This window comes from Castanea sativa, chromosome 9, assembly GCF_040712315.1.
Source record: "Castanea sativa cultivar Marrone di Chiusa Pesio chromosome 9, ASM4071231v1".
NCBI classification, from domain to species: Eukaryota; Viridiplantae; Streptophyta; class Magnoliopsida; order Fagales; family Fagaceae; genus Castanea; species Castanea sativa.
The window spans coordinates 16214632-16237133 of NC_134021.1; the positions used below are offsets into that span (position 1 = coordinate 16214632).

Genomic DNA, 22502 nt, shown 5'->3' on the forward strand with positions numbered 1-22502 from the left:
TTTATGGCGGAATCATCTATTCCCCTCCCCCTCCCCCCCCCCCCCCAAAAAAAAACTTTTAAGAATCTCCAAAGTAAGAGTTTTTTTTAGGTGATTTGGTTCAAAAAGAAAATTGCTAAGAATTTTTATACAAGTTTTGATACTTATTATTTTATTTCTCTAAAATAGCATTAACTACAACTTTAACTAGTATATAACCCCGTGCATATGCACGGATTCAATTAAAAACAATCACAATTATACATGTAGGGTCAATGGGCCTATGAGTATGTATTGGGCCAAAGGCCCAATCCAAGGACATTAAATGGTATGAGAATGTGAGAATATTAACTCAAAGAAGCAGTATTGATGGGTAGAAAAGCGGAGATTGATCATAGTCATTCCGAAAGTTGGTCCGAGGAAGGTTCCCTCGTCGACTAGATAAAGCCAAGGATGGAAAGGGTTGCTTGACGTCCAAGAGCGATGTTCTAGGAGATCCTGCATGTAAAGACATGTGTGGTGGGTGTACAGGATAAGAAAAAGGGTTATGAAATATCCAAGATAAAGCTGCTTCCATCGCATTAAATACTCTACAGCTAAACACCTAGCCGCATTAATAGGGAGGTGATGTTTGAGCATCAGGTTTCAGCCTTACAGCTACCTCAAAAGATTTCAGGGATGGGTTGATGGGACAAATATTCAAACCAGTAATACGATCTATACGTGGAAGATGGAGAAAGGAAGAGAGATGATATTAAAGGAAGAGAAGGCTTTCAGGAGGGGGGATCGGGAGACTATCCCATTTATATGATGTTGCGATCTAACCCATCATCTTTGTTATTTAACGTCACTAGAACCTAGGTTTCAAGTCCACTCTCTACAAATTCATTGTATTGGGCTTTTTGGGCTTATCCCACTCTTATTTTTGGAGTTTTGGTGCAAATTGTGTCCTTACAATGCGCACGCACACACACACACACACACACACACACACACACACATATATATATAAAAGTTCAAATTATACCTGGTGTAAAGAGTTACAATTTACATATTTTTTAAGTCATAGATTTTTAAAATATGTAATAGTTTTTCATTATATATATAAAATTTAGAATCTAATTGAATTTTGACTATTCTGTTTTTGCACTAAATAATTCACTTGCCACAAAAATTTTAAAAAAAAATTAGATGGGATACGTGACACAAATTAAACTCCAATTGAAATTCAATTTAGAACCTACTTGGATTTGGACTGTTCAATTTTTGCACCCAATAATTCACCCGGTACAAAAAGTAGATGGGACACATGGCATAAAATTGGACTCTAATTGAAATTCAATTTAGAATCTAATTAGATTTTTTTCTAACTTTATATATATATAATTGACACATATATACGTCTATGAAAAAATAAATCATGTTTCCAAAAAGAGACCTTTTAAATTGGGCTCTGTTGGAGCAATTTTCAGAAACTGGTTGAAATGTTTGGGCCAAGAAGAAGCCTTTATCAAACAATAAAAATCCGAGAAGATGTCCTTAGCAAAATGGGCCACTCACTGCAATCATTGTACTGCCTTCCCTTTTCACATCCATTGTATCATCTTATATAACGTGGCTGGTACCAATTGTGGGCCTATCCATGAAAAATCAATTGTGGGCCTAAGATTCCTCTGTCCTTGGCTAGGTGCCAGAGACATGATGAGTAAAATAACACAGTACCTTGCAAATCCTCTAGTGGTGGAATCATTCAAAGTAAACACAGAACTTTGAGCTTTAGCCTACAGAGGAGGAGTTTTTAATACAGGTTACAAGGGTCAAGAGTCTTAAAAGTTCCTAGACATGAGAATATGGATTTTAATTCCCTTTCTCCTATTATTGTGACTGTTGAATTATATACATATATATTATGGTTTTATTTTATCATAGAAAAAAAAGTGTTATTGTCATATTTCATTTAGTACAATTACTTTGAATTAATGGCTCTAGTTTTTTACCACATACTTTTAGCTTTTTCTATGTGCTTAAATTGAGCAAAGGCATTAAGAGCCTTATAGTTCAACTAATTGAAACCTCCAAATGTTTTCAACGAAGACATTCAGGGTTCGTCTGTTTGAGTGAAAAACAGGGAGGATGAAAAATAGGGTGGAAAATACTGTTTTTCACTGTTCATTTAGGGAAGGAAAATAAGGAGAGAAAATTGGAGAGAAAGTTTTCTCTCCGGGCCCACATTTTTTTTTCCTTCCAAATCGAAAGGAAAATCTGGAAAGAAAAGTATTATGATAGCATTTTTACAAAAATACCCTCTTCCCACTTTTTTTTTTTTCAACGTTCTCTTCTATCTCTCTCCTTCTTCTTTTTTCAACATTACCTGAACAGTTTTTTTTTCAACGTTAAAGCTGAACATTATCTTTTTTCTTTTTTTTTTCAACGTGACCTAATATAATTTTTACATTATAATAATAAAAATTTATATATATGATGTGATAAATTTTATATTATGTAATGAGTACAAATAAATCTATTTCTTACATATTATGTAACAAGGGTATAATAGTCAATTTATATAAATTACATTTTCTATCCTTTCATTTTTCTGTCCAACCAAACAAAAGAGTTTTCCACCCTCTCACTTTTCCACCCCTCTAACCTAGAACACACGAGGGAAAACTAAATATTTTTCATCTTCCCACTTTTCCATCCTCCCATAATTTTTCATTCTCCCACTTTTCCACTCCTCCAACCGAACGGACCCTCAAGGTTTAAATATCTTCACTTTCAATTATTGAATTATCAAAACAAAAAAATTTGGAAAATGACCCTTCATGTCCAATCGATTAGACTGCGTCTTCCTATTAGGTGAACCCCTTCCAATCTCAACTCAACAAATTCTTATTGCGCTTGCAAATAAAGATGGAGTGGTGCCAAACTTTACGTGTGAATGTGTTTTTTTAATGTCGAAGTTATATTTACATGTGGAAAACAAGCAAGACCAAGGTCACTAAATTTTTGCAAAATATTTTACAATTGCTAAGGTGGCAAATTGAGAATGATAGATTATAAAGTGACGTCACTAATAAGCCCAAATGAGAAACCTATAAAATTTGCCAACTAAATTATTGTAAAAATTGTTATGTCTATAGTATTACTTGTGAAAAAAGATTTTTATGTGATTCCACTTCATGTAGCATAAACACAAGATACCAACTTGTAAACTTGGCCCTTGAACTATCAGCCTCAACATTATTTTTATTTTCATATATGTCACTTGATCTAACATTCATTGGCAAGCATTTTTATGGGGAGGGGGAGGGAATTAAACTTTTCTATGTTAAAGCTTCGCCCAATTGACAATCCCCCAAACTATCAATTTGCTTAATTGAAACCCCAATTTGAGAGAATTGTAGCAATATATCTCCTACTGTCCAAATTGAGAGATAAGTTAGACATAAATTGTGATCTACCGGTTTTTTATTGCCACTAATGATGGTAATTCCATAATTGCACTCAATTTCTCTCATTCAATACTCTCCTGACCAGTAACCTTATCATTTGCCTTATGTGCATTCGGCCAATGCATAATCATTCTCATAACATTTGAGCCCTCTATAATTATGACACTTTGATGTTATGAGACATAATTATGAGACCCATATATAATGGGAGTGAGGATATACATGTTAAATGTTAAACCTATGAAATAATTATTCCAAGTAAATCTATAACTTATCATTTTTTTTATAGGAGTGTAACTTATCATTGAAGAAATATGATTGCTTAATTAGCACATACTTACCTAGTTATCTTACTGCATAAGAAGAAATAACGACAAACTTTTGAGGTCATGTAAGTGACAGGACCCAACATACGTAGCCATAGAATTCGTTGTTTTGTAAACGACCCTTTCGCTCCACAGAGTTAGATGCTATATAGGATTCCCATGGCTCACAATTCATAGCCTCTGGCCCATCACACATGCTTATTTCAACCATATGAAAAATGAAATGCATGTCACCCTCATCACTGATGGTTCCTACCTTGGACTGAGGCTCCAATTCTGACAATCCCTTTGGTGGCGGTACTTTAAATTACAGAGCTGAGTACATTGGGTAACGTTGAATTTTTTTTGGGTAAATTTTAATAACATATTCTGAGATTTGAGTTAATATTAACTAAATTCAAGATTTTTTAAAATTTATTAATTTGCCCCTAAAGCTTATTTAGTCCTTAAAAACTGTTAAGTCAGTTAGTCATTTTTCTCAAATGTTTTAGGAACTAAGTTGGTCTTAAGAATCAAATTTATCTGTTTTAAAAAGTTTTGAACTTGATTGGCATTAACTTATACCTCAAAGTTTGTAAATAAAATTTACCGAATTTTTTATTACAGTCGCTAATGAGAGAAGCATTGCGACCCAAATTATCCTTTGTAAGCAAACTCTCAAGCATGTCGGTCATTTTTCTCTCCGAAAAAAGGGATGTGGGTCAATATATTTTTTGTCCAATGAGTCAGTGATATTAATTGTGAATGCACATTTATATATACGGTGTCTACAGAGTCCTAAAGATTATTGGAGTGTATTTTATCGTTATTCTGAGTACAAAAGCAACTAAACAGTGTCGCTGCTAACTCAACCATGACGTTGTGCATATTCAGACTTATTTAAAAGATCAAAAATCTTAATATGGGGAATTCATTGTGAATACCTATGTTTTGTTTAGGCTAAAATTCAAATTGTACTTTTAAAAAAAATAATTTGAGTAAATTGTCATTTTCATTCTTTTATTTTACGGTCTAATGCTAACTTGATTCTTCTGTCAAGTACTTTTAAAAATCTGCCACTAAACACCTCAAAAGGTTGTAGTTTTTTTTTTCTTTTTCTTTTTAATAATTACGTACAATTTTTTTTAATAAAATGTAAGAAATAAGATAAATTATGTTTAGGCCCCTCTTTCAAATAGCCTGGCTTCCCCCCCCCAAAAAAATCATTAGCCCAATCCAACCTAGTCCAACTCAAACTTATGTAAATCCTCAATCCAAACCATAACAAATTTTATTAAAAAACAAAACAAAATAAAAATCAATGGTGTTTTGTGTCTTTTGTCTTTGTTTATAGATAAATGCATTTTAATATATTAAGAAACAATAATTTTGCATATTTGTTTCAGTTGATAATTTGTTAATATTATATAAATACTTATTTGAAGGTTTTTTATTTTTAATTTTGCCTCCTAGCTTGAAATCCTAAGTCCATCCTTGATATTAGGTTCTCTCTCCTTATTTGGTTGTAGGATTAAAAGGAGAAGAAATAGTAACATATACTGAAATTAGTAATTATTTTTTCAAATTAGTAATCTATATATAGTATTTTTTTTTAGATGAAAATTAGTAATCTATACTTAAAGAATCTAAGTACTACCCAATTTCACTAAAATATGTAAGGTTTAATTTATTATTTTTTTAAACTTTTGGATTTAACTTATTATTTTTAAAATTAAATGATTTAATTTATTATTTTTTCAAATATTAATACCTTATTTGTTATTTTTAAAACTACAAATTTTAATTTGTTACACCCCTACGCTATAGGGTTTAAAATAAAACTTATCCTAAAATTTTACCAGAACTGATAAAATGATAAGACGTTCTTAGTTTTGGCACAAGTTTTTATATAATGATGATTGTATTTTTGTGTGCATTGATTTGACCCCATATCACTAACGTTTGTCATTTGTGAAAATGTTTCAACACTCAGGTCATTTAAATTTTGGAATTTTTAGAACAAATCGGCTCCAAATCTCCAATCATAAGATAAAGCATGGATTGATGATAAGAAGCTGTGCCTAAACTGATAAATATCCAAAAGTTCTAGCCCATCCCTGATGTCTTTTCATTAAATTATAGGCTTTTGTTAACGGGCTCTGTCAGGCCCCGTTAAGATTGAATTTTTTATTAATAAAGCATTGTTGCTTTTTGAGAGTAAAAAAAAGCATGATGACGTAGCACTTAAAGTGTCATAAAAAATTGGGCATTTTACCGCATGACCGAAAAATTGGGCATTTTCTCAGTTTGTACTTCTTGAGTTTTTTTTTTTTTTTTTTTCAAATCTACAAAATCCACCACCCAAATGCCCAAATTTCAAACCCAAACCAAATTGTCAAGCTTTTCACGTTCCAAATTGAACCTAGTCACTGAAGTAACCCAAATACAACTAAAAACAAAGGAAAGAAAAGTAAAACTAAAGGCAGAGAGAAAAAGAGGAGAGTGACGTCTATAGAAGAGGTGGTGGCGCCGGTGAGCACAGCTAATAGAAATGGTGGTCGAGCTCAAGGCTTTGGCTTTGGCTGATACGAGAGAGACAGAATCCGAGATAACAGAGAGGAAGTGAGACGGGATTTGGTGGTGATGGGTGGGTTATAGATCTGGTGGTTGCAGTGGTGCTGGTGGAATTTTTTTTTTCTTTTTCCTGGGATTGAAATGTTAGAGAGACCAAGAGAGTATGAGTGAGACAAGAAGAAGATAGAGAAGGCTTCAAGCGTCAGAGACACAGAAAATAGTGTAAAAGTTGAGAAGAATTAAAAGATGACAAATGATATTTTTGTTAGGGTTCGGTTAATCTACGCCATAAGGGCATATATTAATAAATTTATTTTTGAAAAAGTTTTATTAAAAATTAATAAATTGTTAAAATTTTTTTAATTCTCAATAAAATATTTTTTAAAAATAGTATATTATTATGTGCCTCAAACCACACGTTAGTAAAATTCTTTTGGTTACATAGTAAATTTAACTTTTTCAAGATGTTTCTTTTTTTCAGTAATGGTCGCTTCACATGTAATTTATTATTTACTTAATTCCTTCTTCACGGGTGCGGTACAACACCTTTTAACAGGACTCAATTAATAATTATTTTACTATTTTAAGCAATATTTATCTGTAGTTTTTCCTCTTTTTTGTGTTCATATTTGCTAAATATGAATGGGACGAGACTAACAAACAGAATTATTTATCAAGCTTTTTTTTCATACATAAATCATTTGATTCTTGTAATTATTATAGACACTGAACTATTCTCATAACTTTATTCAACATTATCATTATTCATTTTATAAATTAAATTTTGACTTTATTAATGAATCCAATTTAATTTTTAGTACAAAGTCTTTACAATAAGGGTCAGTTTGGTTCTATTTTAAAGTGGGGTTAAACCGCTTCAGGAGTTTGCTCTTTTGATAGGAATGATAATTTTGCTAGAGAGCTCCGAGTCAAAAATTGAAGACAAATTTAAAGTTTCTCTTAGATACAATAGAATTATTTCAACTTATAGTAAATATTTTATTCGATGGTAAAAGGTTTACCAGTTAAGTTAACTAGAGCTCACAAAAACAAATTTAAGATTATACACTAATATGTTACAATTAGAATTCTATTTCACAAAAGACCTCTCCTACTAAAACTTTACTTCTAAGGCAACAGTTTCGTAGCATATCATTGACATAACACAACTTGGTGTTTTCAATTAAAACATTTTATAATCAAATCTCATCTATCCCAACTATCGAATTATAAAAAATAAGTAATAAAAATTCTACAATTCAAAGTTAAAACTCTACAAATTATAATATATAATGCCAATCAGACACCGAGTCTTTTTGGTACCTGCTACATGGTATGGTCCTCTAGCATTGTCTTCTTGCAGACCAATATCCGTATAATTGGATGCCTATTCGCAAAACTTAATGGCTTTATGTAGGAAGGACCGCTTTCCAATTTGACTGTTCTACATTTATAATATGTCAAATCTAAGCTATATATATCTCTTTCCCTTTCAATTTTCATATTAATGAGCATGAATGAATGTTCTCACTGCATCTTAATTAAGAAGAGAGACATAAAAGCTGGGCCGTCATTGATTGTCTTATTCACCTGCCTTGTTCTTCTTATGTCTACGCTATATGTGACTGATTGGGGGCACGTGGCCAATGTCCTATGCCATTGGCTGCTACATGTAGAAGCATCACATCGAACCAGCAATCATCACCATTTAGCAAGAGAATTGTATTACTTTACACAGGCTCAGCTCTTTAAGCAGCTAGCTCCACCATTTTCCCAACAATCACATTTCTATGGCTAGTGCTCAATTATCACCTTTCATGGCACCTAACAATCCTCAGAGGGATGAGCTTCTCTTCTCTGAGGACCCCAATTTTGCTCTCCATGGTGAGATAATGATGCTCGTTTTTGTTCTGTTTTTTGCATTGTTTCTTGTCTTTCTACTGTTCTTTCTGTATGTAAAGCGACCTCAAGATGATCAGCCCGCCAAGCTTGGCGAACCAGAGCTCAATCAGTCAGTTCCGATCAAAATCGCAGCAACAAATTGAGAAGTGGAAAGAACTTATTCACCGGTGTTTAAGTAATGTTAGGATAACATTTTTCGCAACTGCTGAAATGATCTGTTATGATTGGCGCAACAGTAATCTTCGAACTTAAGAAAAAGCGGTGTTGCTTCGATCACAAGTTTTGTCAGTTGATTGCTGGTTAATTATCATGAAAAAGTATTGTGAAAGATGATTTCTTCCTATGCTTACTCACCGGTGTTTAGTTTAGTTATAGCAGTATGTGCACTTTGTGTTTAGACAATTCTTGTTACTTAGGGATGTGTTTTGTGTGTATAAGTTGCTGTGCTATATGCCTATATCTATTCATTCTTGGTAAGTATTATTGCTTCAAGATTAGTCATATTGCTTCTGCTAGAGACAGGAGAGAGATTTATACTAATATAATTCGAATAATTCTTCCAAAAAAGTGTGGATGCTATCCGGTGTATCTCTCACACTTTGTTTTATGACTCCTTTATCTTGTTTTCCCAGTTTCTTTGCTATTAGTTATTCAATGGCGTTTTAATAAGAGTAATCAACATTTTAAAGGAGAATCATCTGGAATCCATGTATACATATTGCTTAGAATTCTGGGTTTTTTTTTAAATTTATTTTAATTGCATTTTTTTTTGTTTTTTTACATTAATCACGATCTATTTGTCATTCACATCCAACTTATATGCATCTTTGAACTATATGTAATCAGCCTAGCTAATTGGCATAGTATATACTTCAGTACTTGAACTTGCAAGGAAGGATTTTATTTATTTATTTCGGGGGATTCAAATTGAGCCACCTGATCTAAAACTTTGAACTGCATTCCCATAATACTACTGCTAGTATATACCCAAAACTTTGAACTGCATAATCTAAACCAACAATTTCTAGCAAGTTTTTACAAGATGACTTAATAGAGTGACAAATTAGGAGAATTGTATTTTTTTTTTTTCTAATTGCTGGTAATGGGGGAATAAACTTAAAAGAGATAAAGCTATAATGGTCTAATTTCGAAGTTAGTACGAGCAAGTCTCCCACAATAATTGAGCAAAGTTCTAGTTTATGGACTGCTTTAGTAGATTCTAGCTTTAAGTATTTTTATTAAAAATGAATATTTGATGCATATGATCATTTTCGCTGTCAAAATTGACGGAATTAAGATGAATGTGTCATTTTTGCATAGTTTAGGAATCAATAACATCAGACAGAGAATCTATTTGCATACCTAGATTTTGTAATTTCTTATAGCATAAGTGATGATAATATAAAATATTATCATAAGTTGGTAACAAATATAGCTTGTGTGTTTATATATATTTTTATATTTAAATTTTATTATGAGTTCGCTTATTGTATCATACTTAATTAATATATATATATATATATATATATATGCTAGTTCTTATTGAAACTTCTTTATCTAACTTTCATTTTTTTAGTGGTTTCCCTATTCTCTTATTTGGATTGAAAGAAAGACAAAAAAAAACTCTCATTTCTTTCTCTTCTCTCTTTTTTATCTCTTCAACGAATTGTGTTTTGCCAGAGATATTTTCTTAGAAAAATTCTCCATTGGATAAAAAAAATAGAAAGAATCTAAATAAAGGCACATATGCGGGAAGAGGCTCCACTACTTCACACACTTACATAGAGATAGCCCCAAAATTTCAAGTTTGGGGCGCCAAAGTATAAGCAAAAAATTAAAAATTAAAAATTAAAAATTTCAAATAAACATCCATATAGAATTAAAATGGCTTGGGTTAGGTTAGGCTGGGCTATTTGGATTGGGCTAGGCTGACTAACGGGGGTTAAGGTCTTGGAAAAGATGGGGCCCAACTAAAAAAAAAAGACAAAATATGGATTTTTTTTTTTTTTAGTTTTTAGTTTTTTTGGCCAGAGGGACCAAGTTCCCTCTTGAGTCCGTCCCTGTACCTACAAAAATAAAATAAAAATGCACAAAATGATTCTCCTCACAAAATGATTCTCATTTTGGTTGTAATGATTTTACTTTATTTGACTAAAATGGTTGTAAATTATATTAATTGAGATGTTTGAGTTTTTTTTATACTAATTAATCAATTTATCTATTTTTAATATTTACTTGGAAAAAAATTGATTGAGTATTTAAAATAGCTTATAATGAATATTTATTATAATGGTAGAATTTATAGTGTGCATTTAAGACTTTTAAAAAAAAATTAATTTATTTTTGGCACATGGAAAAAACACTGAGAGAAAAAGAAAAGGAAAAAATTGATTAAAGGTATTTAAAAGAGCTTATAGTAGATATTTATTATAATGTAGAATTTAAAGTGAATATTTATTACAAAAGATGTTATATATCATTGTTTTATGGACACAAGTGCAACCCTTGTTTTATGTATTGCCAAGAGACGCATGTTACCATTTTGTGCATCCAAGGGTAAAAAAGTAATAAATGATTTAAATCTAGGTAATGCTTGAACTTGGGTAACAGGTTGTCATTGGAAGCCCATTTACGTGATCTTGGGTAACTCTTGATCCAATTAAAGATCTATTATCTCTACTTCCATATGGGCCCAACGCCTAGATAAAGCCCAACCGAAAGAAAGAGTTCATTTCGGTTTATGGTATGAAGAAAGAAACGATGAGGAACACCTAAACGACAAACCGTTTATGTAAGCTTTATCTCAAGGGCCATCAACGACTTGTCATTATTATCAACGGCTAGACGATTTCCTGCTGGAACTAAATGCTCACATGAGTTAGGATAAAAGCCATCCATATTCCAAAAAACTTGTAACTCAACCAACATGTTTTAGTATTTCTAACGAAAACATTTAAAATTCAAATAAACTTTTTTTCCATTGTAACTATCCAAAATAACTAAGAAAAAACAATCATTCCACTGGTCAAGGATGATCAACAACTAAAATATTATTAAAGATTGACTTATCCACTCATTTTTCCTCTTAATTAATTACTTACAAATAAATATATAAAGCATTTAAGTTCTAATTAAAAGTCATTATTTAAAACTAATTAATTTTTTACTAGTTTTAAACTTATATGTTTAAAACTAGTTAAAAATTAATTAGTTTTAAATAATGACTTTTACTAGAACTTAAATGCTTATGGTCTTAATTAGTGACATCTATTAGAATTAAATATCATGTCACGTTGTCTTTGCTTTCATATAATTGCCTTTCTAGGGTTTATTTTGTCAAAACTACACACTATTGATTGAGAAATCAATTGCATAGTTTTCTCAATGTCTTTTAAAAAAATGCTTGAATTCAAACATGTTTGAAACCATATATGCAAATTAATTAAGATTACGTTTATTTCAACATAAAACGTTTTTTAGAAAACGAGTTAGTTTTCTAACTTTTTGTGTTTTTGAAAATACTTTAGAGAATATTTTCAAGCAATTGACTCATTTGAAAAATGCACCTAAAAATTTCTCTTGGCAGCCCACAGCAATAAATTTGTTAGAGAATGGGTTTAACAGATGAAGACTTAATGAATCAAGTAAGAGTCATAGTAAATTGGTTTAGTGTTATAATGATTGAGAAGTATAATTTGAAGAGAGAAACACTCCTCGGTCATGTCCGAGGAATGTATGTTCTTATGTATATTACAAACTTGCATGAATAAACAAAGCTCTTAGTTTTCAGAGTTCTTCTATTTTCCTCCCTTTTTTTCTTAGCCCCCCTTCTGTCAAGGAATCCCTTCCCTTATATACTCTTTCTCCTTCTCCCCATCTTAGCATTTCACTTGTTGATCAAGCAAATGATCTCATGGATATTTGTCCCATCAGAACCTTCCTGAAATCTTTATGAGTAGCTGTAAGGCTAAAAATCATTGTTCAGGCGTCACCTCCACATAAATGTAGCCAGTTAGTTAGGTGCGGAACATTCAATGTGATGGTAACATCCTTCCCTTCAGATATTTCTTAGTTCTTTGTTGACTCATCTCTTTGAAGTTTATCCTCCCAAGCATGGCTGCCTCCTGCCCAGTATTTGTTGGGTGGTCAGGCTCCAGACCCCTGTTCTGCTTTCTAATTAAGTTTGGTTTCTCGAGCAACATTACATGTATGTTGTTATTAGCCCTCGTCCTCGGCCCACTAACCTACTTATCCTTATTAATGCTTGGTTGTCCTTGGGCTCCTTAGCGTCCCCAGGCATGGCCCACGACTCAATACTCCTACTCAATTTTCTTATCCCCACACAACCGATCCACCACCACGAACAACTATGATTTTACTAAAAACTAGAGCAAAGGGCAAAGATAAAGAAAATCCAATAAATTGAACCATATGAACCAAATTCAAGTATCAACATACATTAAAAAAGAAAAAATTGTTACCATAGTTGTGCCTCCCTCTTTCACGACCAATCCCAAATCATTGACTAAAGTTCAAGTTACCACTATCATGAAGCACATCTAAACCACCACCATGAAAAGATAAAAACTTTAAACAGAGACGGAGGTAGACTTAGACCTTAGGGGCAATGGCCCTCCCCAATTTTTTTTATTTTTTTATTTTTAGACATAGGTAATAATTTTAGCAATTTTTCTATAAAATTACCATTTAACCCCCTTAACAATATTGTTGATTATTTTAAGAATATTTTTAAAACTACAAACTTTTCTACTATATTTATAACAAATTACTAAGGTAGTAAATTCTTATTGGTTCGCATCTGAACCTACCACTTTCACCATTTTTTTTACTTATCAATAAACACTCACCACATCACCAATTTGTATAAAAAAAAAATGTTTGTAACTATAGCATATTCCTCCTTTTAAAGGCCATTAAAAAAAAATTATAGATTTAAAATTTAAAACAAAATATACAAGTCCAAAATATTAGCCCAACAATAAAAATTACTAATAGTAGTCTTAAAAAAAATTAAACTTAATCAACCAATTTTACCTAAAACAAACAACCCAACCCTTTAAAAAATTTTAAATAAAATAATTTTGTTCTTACCAAGCAGTAACATACGCATAAAAAACACACTAAAAATAATAAATAAATAACCCTTAGTGGTTAAGCAGTAGAGCTAGAGGCCAGAGCCGCCACACACAACCACAGCAAAGTCACCCCCTAACTCTAAGTCCTAGCTCCATCCCTACACCTAAAACCCACAAGTACAATCACCCTTCCTTACATCATAAGTCAAAGCCACTATAACCCAATTATACCCTTCAATTACATCATTGGACTTGTGGGTTGTGAATGAATATTTGAGGTTGAGGAAAATGGTCGTTAGCAAAGATTGAAGGAAGGGGAGGAGGTTGTGACATAGATATGAGTTTTGGGGGAGGGAAGTTGGCAATTGGTGATGGGTGGCAATGAGTTGATTGCCCATAGGGGAATTAATGGCCTGTGTGTTGGTCAAAGGAGACAAGCATGCGAGGTTGGGTGGCGTCAGTAGTGGGTGACTCCAAGGAAAGGTGTTAGTTGGTTTTAAGGAGTGAGACTTTTGTCCAATAGTTAGTTCTACTGGACATGCTAGGATACAGACATATGTCTGCATCTCAATGTGTCCAGTGGAACTAATCACTGGACACAAGCTTAACCCAATTTTGAGCTACTGTGTATGGAGAGGTTGAAGGCATTTTGGAAAAAGGAAAATGCTTTAGACTTTTTTGGGCCGTACAACATTTTATGCCTCTCAAAATTACTTTTTTTTTTTTTTTTTTGTCAATAAAAAATGTTTTCAGTTTTATCAAGATTTTACATAATACTAAACACTTGAAAACGTTGAAAATATTTTTTCAAAAAACATATCACAATGCACCAAACATTATCTTTGATAAGAATTTGATTGGCTTTAGAACAGATTGTCAAAGCGATGAATAAAAAATTTGTTCTAAATTGATTTTCTTCTCAAGTCAACCGAAGCTTTCTTAATATTTTGGTTGTTTTCCCCACCTATTGTATTTTCCTCTTGTTTCTTGTTTTGGTTATTTGTAGCTATATAGCTTTGTAGGCAAATCCCACCATGAGCCCGTCTAGCTCAGTTGGTAGAGCGCAAGGCTCTTAACCTTGTGGTCGTGGGTTCGAGCCCCACGGTGGGCGTCTAATTTTTATGTAGCCATCCTAATCTTTTTAGCTTTTACCATTAGCAGCCATCCTAATGTTTAGTTCGCCTCACTTACTTTCTATACAAGTATTTTCCGGAACGTTAGTACAGTATAGGTTATAATGCAACAAACCTGCCGCGGGCCCGTCTAGCTCAGTTGGTAGAGCGCAAGGCTCTTAACCTTGTGGTCGTGGGTTCGAGCCCCACGGTGGGCGTTGCATTTTTTTTATTTATTTAAACTTTGGTGCCTTAACACAAGTAGCTCGACTTTTTCTTCTTATCGATTTCACAACCAAATTAATAAATTTTGTTAAAGCTCTCTCTCTCTCTCAACATAAGGTAGAGACTTAATTCTTTTTACTCAATACATAAAAAAGAAGTGGAAAGTACTTTCAATATTGTTCATTGTAATTCAAAGGAAGGTCATGTTATGTATATATATTTTAGGAACTCTCACTCTATTAAATTAACTGTCAACAATTCGATTTTTCCATTTTCTTTTCAAGCAATCCACTGCCATTTCAACCTTTTAAGGTAGCTACTCGCCCACAATATAGTGCTTTCGTGGAATGTTTTCATTAAGGAAAATTTAAACTTTGGCTCAGCATAATATGGATATGCCTAGCTCCTTTGACTAAAACAAAGACTGCTTTGCAGTTTGCAGTACTCTTGTTTTCCTCTCACATTTTATATATGTTTTCTATGTTGAATTGGAATTCCTTGCAACCTGTTCTTCTTTTGGCTAGTGAGGAAGGCATTGTATCATATTTTCATGTACTTGTAATGAACACTCACAGAATCACAGTCCGGCTCCTTGCGTTTCCTTTATATTATCTATTTTATATTAATTTACTAGCTTGTTTGGTTTAAAATTTCCATGAAAATCTGTGGCGTGGATGATTCTAATTTTTAGGACTACTTCAATTTGTTGTAGAAATAATTCTAGAAATTGTTGAACAAGAAGAATAAAACATGAAATAAAGTTAGATGAAAAAAATAAGTAAATAATTAATATGAAAGTTATTATTAACATGTGAAAATTATTCAATCTACTCAATAGTCAATATTAGCAATAGATCTAACATTTAAAATATTCATATTTGAGAATCTCGTCTCAAACTAATGAGTTATATCGTCTGTATTTGCATCTATAATATTTTAATTAAATATAAATTATGTATACAATGAAATCAGGTCAATTAAAAAAAAATTAAAACCTAAATTTTAGAGCTATAACCGATATCAAGTAAAAATTAAAGTTAGAATAACCAAAAATTAAACAAGTTGAGATCAATCAAAATCAAACAATGATTAAATAATTCGGTGACAAAAAGGAACAAATAAATGGAAAAGAGAGGAAATAAATAAATAATTATGAAAAATATAAAGAAAAATATATACAACATTGGAAGTACTCTTCAATTTCATTGGAGATGCTGGTTAAAAGGAATATCACAGGTATATATATATATATATATATATATATATATATATATATATATATATATATATATATATATATAAGTACTCTTCAATTTCATTGGAGATGCTGGTTAAAAGGAATATCACAGGTATATATATATATATATATATATATATATATATGCAAATCTCAAATATGCAATAGCCGATTTAGCCTTAATAGTTAGGGATTTTGGATGACAAAATTACTGTCAAGTTCACTGATAGCTAAATGCAATGGGAGATCATAGGTGCGATCCTGATAGAGGGAGATGAAAGCATATATTGTGTCCTTCAAGGCTTCAACTACTAAGTGAGATTGAAGGTCTAAAATAAGAAAATGAGCCACGGAGGAAAGAAGGAAAGATGAAGGTTCTCGAAAAAGATTGAGAAATGAATGGAAGAGTATTTGTTTGTGTAAAAGAGAAAATGCAAGATTTAAGGGCTTCAACAAATGTAAGAAAGAAAAGGAAAAAAAAAGAGGACATTTTCTCAAAACATGAGTTGACTTTTTTTTTTTCTTTTTTTTTTTCATATATAGCTCTTCCCTCTCTCTCTCTCTCTCCTTCCTTAGTGACGGTTATATCTAACCATGGTTAAGAGTATAGTTAGTTTATTTATAGTAATGTTTTTTAAAAAATGAATATTTTGTTAGAAGATTTAACGGGGTTTAAGTGTGGAGATGTATTTATAATGCTTATGAAGGAAATATCATTACCAAAAAAGACCGGAGGGGAGAGAGAAAGTCATTTTCTTAGATGTTAAGAAAATTTTATGGTAATATAATTTTTTTGCTAAGCAAGAACAACATTTTCTCATCTTGTTTGGAAACCCTACCTATGGCACCACTTGCTAAACAAAATTAAAAGTACATACTAGATTACAAATTCATTAGTGGGTTCAATTTCTACCTACACCAAAAACTGATTAGTGTTTTAATCTGATGATAATAAGCCATCATCAAAAGCAAACACCATAAGTTGAAACTTTCTAAAAAGAATACAAATTCATTACTCCAAACAGTGATATTTTAGATTTCAAAATTATAGAAAAATAATTGGTTAAATGTTTTTTTTTTGGGTCTAATTTACATTATAGAATTTTTATTTTTAATTTATTTCAAGTTTGATACATTTACTAAATTGTGTGTAACCCAAAAGTGGTTGAATGGATAAAAATAAATTATTATTATTATTATTATTGTGGGGGGCAAAAAGATCCTGATGGGAACGTGGGCCTTTTGGGCCGTGTTAAGGAAGGCCGACCTGATCCTGGGTTTAGAATTTGTTAGTACTATGGGTCGGTCCATACGCCGAGGATCCGAGGATCCAGCCGAGGGTGACCTTACCCTCGGATGAACACCGAAGAACTCGGGATTTCATAGTAAAGATTAGGGGATGACACGGTTAAGGCCAATGGTTAAAAGGGGGGAACCCTAAAACGCCCCAGAAGCACCGGTGTTGAAGAAATGTCAAAGATAAAGGCTGCTACCTCCACATTAAAGACCCTGCACCTACCACCCTGGCCGCATTTATGGGGAAGTGACACCTGAACAGTAGAAGAGAAACTTCTGGTTACTATTCAAAGGCACTGAAAAGGGAAATATCTAGGCTAAGGGGGAGGTGGGGCAACACGTGTACAAAGTGTTCAAAAGAGGAGTATTTAAGGAGGAACCTGGAATAGAAACAGGGACGGACTTTTTGTAATCTAAAAAAGAAAAAAGACAAGGAGAAAGATATAATATAAGAACAGCTCTCGGCTTACGTCCGAGGAGGCCGATTTACAATATCCCTTGTTGTTTCCAAGTATTTGCAATATTTAATTTGTCATTTAATCCCCACATACTTCTAACCTGGGTTTCAAGCCCACACTCTACAAATTCATATTGTTTAAGGCTCATTGGGCCTGGGCCCATAACTGTTCTTGGGGCCAGGTGCACTTGTGCACTTACAATTATTATTATTATTATTATTATTATTATTATATATAACCGAAGCCTATGAAACTCTCACAATTTTTTACGTCAGCACAATTTTTAAATAAAATTAACATTTTATTTAAATAAAATTATTTTTATTTAGTCCAAATTTAATAAGGAGTGAAACTCTATCTCTTTAACAAGTTCAACTTAAACTCAAACTTATCATTTATTTTAAACAAAAATATTTTTGTTTAATCCAAACTTATTAAGGAATAAAACTCTATCTCTCTAATAAGTCTAATTTAAAATCAAATTCAAACTCAAACATTATTATTATTATTATTATTATTATTATTATTATTATTATTATTATTATTATTATTATTATTATTATTATTATTATTATTATTATCTCTCTACTTCACTAACATGATATTTTATGATAGAGTTTAAACTTATAGTTATGGATTATTCTTTTGAATGTAACCCAATCTTTTTCTTATATTTTTCTATTTTTTAGGCATATATATATTTTTTTTGTTTCAATAATTTCTAAGTAATGAATCATTTGATTCTTTAATATTTTTTGGTCTTTCAGAAGTTTTAATATCTAAATTTTTGAATTATTTTTTGCAGTATTTGAAATTATTTGACAAATTTTTGTAAGTCATGGCTTCTTAATTAAATTGTAACACAAATTGAAATCATACAAGAGTAAATCATGTAATGGTGTAATTTCTTAATCAATTTAAGATTTTATAAAATTATTTTAGTTTACCTCACAAATAGATAAGTTTCCGTGCATAGCACGGGCTAACGAATAGTTATTATAATTAAGAAGGAATTAATGTGGTTCGGCCTTATCTTTTTACACATAAGCATAATGCCGTAAATGGCTACTTCTTTATTATTCAATTTTATATTATTATAATAAATATGGTTATGTCATTACTTTTTTTTTTATTGTTCTTGGTAAAATACATATTTACCCTTCGGTTTTATATTATGGCTATATCTTTATTTTTTTAAAATAAAAATAAAAATACATCTTTACGGTTCAGCTCCAATGTGTACATGATAAAAAAAGAATAATATTACTAGGCTAATCTTGTATTAAACAAATGATTTACTATATTTAGTGTATTTTGGACTAGAACTACTAGTTCAACAACTAGTAATTCAAGTTATTCAACATGCATGCATCAAAATTATGCACATCATCAGATGTAAGCAAAGGTCTTCATCTTCACCTTAGCCTTGTTAAATTAACTCCTAATTATCTAGGTAATGAAGAACTACCTTCTTAATAATATCAACTTATGACAATCTAAGTTTTGAGAGAAATATCAACAAATTCTATGTACAAGGTTGAAGTTGGAATGACCTAAAATTGGATTTATTACTTATGACACAATTTAGGCAGCCAAGGTGTACCTTCTAGTTCAAGATATACTTAACATGTATTCCAGATGCTATTCAATGGGCTAACCTAGCTAACCATATTTGGGGCACTCTGAGCATGGATTATCTCCTGCTTGAAACTCCTATATAACTAAAGGGTCAAGCAAGCCTTAGAAACACAAGCAAAATACTGCTCTCTCATTCAGCTTTTCTCAAGGTGGGGCTGTGAATATTATTATGCCTTTAGAAGGCTTTCCCCTTCTTCATAATTATTATATGTGAGAAGCATATTCTGACTTTAGTTTGGTTTGCCTTGCAGGTTGATTGCATAATGGAGAATTCTCAAATGCTGAAACATAAGAAAAGCTCCTCATCTCCATGCATCAACATGGAGGGATTGAACCTGAATTCACAGCCTAACACTCTTCGTCTTGGGCACCGTCGATCAGCTAGTGATTCAGCACTTGCTTCACTACTGAAAACAATTAACTTTGAGCTAGGTCCTGGTAAAAGTTTCAGTGCTGAAGAGGCTGATCTGTCTACTACCGGTGTCCAAGAGTGTAGTCATTTCAATGCACCTAAGAAATCTCCACTGCCATCCGACAAGAACAAAAGCATAGAAGATGATGTGCCCCTTGTTCTCAATGATTCAACCAAATGCGAGTCTAGTACTGCTGCTTACCATCACAAATGGGATCGTAAAATCGATCCAGGCATGAACCCCAAGAAGATGAGACGGTGGTTTTGCATTCTATCATTCTTTTTATCTCATTCTTTTTATAAGATATCATTAATCTATATCCTGCAAAAAGAGATCTTATTTATCCAAAAAAAAATATATATATATATATATCTTTCATTTCATAGCGTACGAGTATCATAATCATATAAAATTTGTACACTATGAAAACAAAAATAAAAATACATATATCAAATACATAAGATAATTATTATAAAATACCCCGGCAGCTTGTTAATTTATCTCTCCCTATATGAGATACAATGAAATATCTTTGGGATAAAAGCCATCCAAAGCATATTGTTATGGATGAACCAAGCTAAAGAAGATTAATTAGTTTGTTTTGTAGCCTGCTTGCTAATAGAGAGTCCGCCCAGAGATCCCGGCTTCGGAAGATAGAGTACATCGAGGCACTCGAGAGAGAAATAGAAAACGAGAAGGTACGTACTTATATTTCTATAGTGCGTCAGTGTGTGCTATTCAATATTCGATTCTCCTAGTGTTATTTCTCTGTAACATTAATCTTATTTTTTTGGGTTCATACATACAGGCAAAGATATCCTTCTTGGCCCCACAGGTCGCCTACTATGAGATTCAGCACATGATTATGAGAGAGGAGAACGAAAAAATGAGGGAGATGCTGGAACTTCTGGAGATTGAGAAAGCTTATAAAGATGGTATGTTATCTCGCTCGGAGAAATGATACATATGTTCGATGTATAAAATCATTAATAATTGTCACAATGCAACAGTTTCTTGTAAACTCTAATATTATCATAGAGTAATGGATTTGTTTGTTGCAGCTGAATATGTGGCGCTGAAGAAAGAGATGGAGTCGCTGAAACAGAGCTTTACGTAGCACCAAAAAGACTTGTAGAAGCAACAGCTCTTGGACCCTTTTTGAAGCTGTGCCAGATATGACTTTCAACATGAACTTCAAAGCCTTAGACCTTGAATATTTAAGAAAGTAAGAATAAAAACTTTGCATGTTTCCTTTAATTTTGGTTTAGTTGTGACTTGTTTCCATTTTGATATCTATATATGGACCATGATTTGTATCTTGGACCCTTTTTATATTGTACCTTTGCCTAGTATGTCTTTCGACATGAACTTTGTGGCATTGGACCTTGAATATTTAAACAGATAAGAATAAAAAAAATTGCATGTTTCCTAATATTTTTGGTTTAGTTGTGACTTGTTTCGATCTTGATATCTATATGTGGTCCATGAATGTATGTGGAAATTCAAAGATAATTATAATTAATGTGGGGTTTGCGACTCCTGCTAAAGCTTGATTTGCAAATTAAGTAAATCTAAATGTAAGACATAGGTCCATTAATTAACCCACAAACATTCTTATATTGTCTCTGACGGGATAATATATTTCTAGATAAAGAATAATTTAAGGAATTATAAATATTTATCAACTAGATTCCAGGCGAATGATGCCATTTGCAAAGTAAATGAAGTATACTTTAGCGAAGTTTTGGTCAAAGAAAACAGCTGATATTGAAAGCCCTTTCTTTGTATTCAAAATGAAGTCAAATGGCTTCTCTTGTCCGAGTGACTCATCTCAAATTAAATTAAACTAGTCCAATCAATAATTACCAAGTAAAATACTATTTTGATCCTAAATTTTATCAGAAGTTTATTTTTCATCTCTAAATTTTAAGAAGTTCATTTTTCATGTTAAATTATTGAAAAGTTCATCATTCGTTTCTAAACTATTTAAAATGTTTTATCTATATTCTTAAACTTCACTAAAATTTTGTTTTTTTATTTTTAAACTATTGAAAAAAAAATTATTTTTCATAATTAATTATTTTTCAAAGTTTAAGAATGAAAAAATAACTTTTTAAAATTTAGAGATGAGAAACAAACTTTTAATAAATTGAACTATAAAAATCTTGATATTGATATGATAAATTAACTCATACTCACATAGTCACATATACGCTAATGGGATAAAAAAATAAAAGGGGTTTCAAGCCACATTAAAATCGAATGCCAGTTAGACCATAATTAGCCTATTAGTTTGTGAGTATACTAATGGATCAAATCTAGTCTCAAGTCACACTAAAAATGGGATGCTAATTAGACTATAACCTATTTATAAAGTAAGACACTCAAAAGAGTTTTTTTTTTTTTTTATAGAAAATAACTACAATATATTGCTAACCTCATAACTCAAATTATTGAAAAAAATTAAACTCATATTTCATTGGTGTTATAAATTAACTCACTCATATGTACACTAATGAGATCAAAAATACATTCTCAAGCCACCCTAAAGATGGAAACTACAATCTCAAACCACATTGACGACATCAAGCCACACTAAAGATGGAATGTCAGGTAATTAGACTACAACCTACTAATAAAGTAAGACAGTAACAGCCTGAGGGGATTTGAGCTCCACCCACATTCTCCACCTCATACTTATGGTGATGGAGGTTCCTTTAATTGGCAAATCATATTTTGTTGTTATAACATAAATTTCAATTACAAATTTGAAGTTTCTCCTCATTTACATTAGTGTGAATAATTCCTCGTA

The 22502-nt window shown here is 31.8% G+C and overlaps 2 non-coding genes across 2 annotated transcripts; both read left to right on the forward strand.

Annotated features, from left to right (window-relative positions):
* Positions 1-14349: 14349 nt before the first annotated feature.
* On the forward strand, positions 14350-14422 carry TRNAK-CUU (transfer RNA lysine (anticodon CUU)). Its single transcript has one exon. It is a non-coding gene; the product is annotated as a tRNA-Lys (tRNA).
* Positions 14423-14568: 146 nt separating this feature from the next.
* On the forward strand, positions 14569-14641 carry TRNAK-CUU (transfer RNA lysine (anticodon CUU)). The gene has a single exon. It is a non-coding gene; the product is annotated as a tRNA-Lys (tRNA).
* The last annotated feature ends 7861 nt before the right edge of the window (positions 14642-22502 follow it).